Consider the following 1,357-nt stretch of genomic DNA (forward strand, 5'->3'; position numbering starts at 1 on the left):
CATAATGGCTAATTGAAGTGTGAGTTCAGTTCGAGTTAGAATGGTAAGAACACAGACCAACCAAGCTCAGTGTGAGGGAAGCCAATATGGCCGACAAAAATATAAGGATTTGAATGGGAATCCCGTTAAAAGGCTTAAGAAGATAATTATATGAAACGAAATCTCAATAAAAAAAGTCTTACTTTATTGCCACTGTGGGTAGCTTCCTTCCTGTTTGCTTATTTTCCAGATCCAACACGATTTGAGCCATTTTCAATTTCTCGATTGCCCACCGTGTTATACAATCCCAAGGTTGCAAACTCCATTCTGGGGAGCCCACCAAACTGAATCAAATATTCCGAGATAAAAGGTTCCCACGGTCACAATTCCACATCAGAATCAATTGATAAAGATTGAACTTTCATTTCAATCCACCATCAACGCAATAGCAGTCCTACGAGAGGCCTCGGGGAGTAGTTTGTTCACTCGATCGAAGGAAAACACCTTCCGAACTCTTCCGAAAGATGCACTTGACGCTAAAGTGGCCACGGCTTCGACCGTTGGATAACAAACTGAGCCCCACCGGAATAGTGGACTGCACTTTGTCAACAACAACTTTTTTTATTTCTCTGGGTCTCCCCACGCGTCTGTATTCTCTTAGATTCAGTAAGTCCATCCGCAAAATATTCGACGTTGAGTTAGGTTCACAATATCCTACGAGAACAAAGTTCATTCGCATGCAGGTTTGCATGTTAATTCCTTGAAGGCTTGATAATTATAGTTACGATCGGGAACAACCTACTACATACGAAATATATAGAGAGGGAAACAGCGAAGCTACAACCCACTGGAATCGCGCTGAAATGGCTAAAGTACGCCACGAAAACACTTATAAGGTATCAAGAAGACAAGGTAAGGCATTTTTGTTCGATTCATGTTCTTCATTTTCGACACCTACAAAAGTTCGCAAATTCCCATAAAAACCCTTACAATATAGGGTGAAGCTTGTTGATCGAGGATCGAGCACACACGTTTATATATAGTACAGAGGTCGAAGAGTGTAGCGCGTTTTGTGAGCTACATGTTTTACCAATACAGAAACAAGCAAACCTAAACATTCATTAAAGCTAACCTTAGGCATAAAATCTCTTGTTTAGGTCTAATTAGGCCCAAGGTTAGCTTTCAGGAATGTTTAGGTTTGTTTCTGTATTGGTTTAACATGTAGCTTACAAGACCTACTACACTCTTCGACCGGTGTCCTATAAACGCCTCAGCTTGGGGTACCTGTGGTATTGCATTGAACAAAATAGCCCATTTCCGAGTTGCTGCATGCCTCAGTTTCAAAGCGAGTCCTTGTGCACAACTATTCAAATGGAAA

Source organism: Montipora foliosa, chromosome 3, assembly GCF_036669935.1.
Source record: "Montipora foliosa isolate CH-2021 chromosome 3, ASM3666993v2, whole genome shotgun sequence".
Classification (NCBI taxonomy): Eukaryota; Metazoa; Cnidaria; class Anthozoa; order Scleractinia; family Acroporidae; genus Montipora; species Montipora foliosa.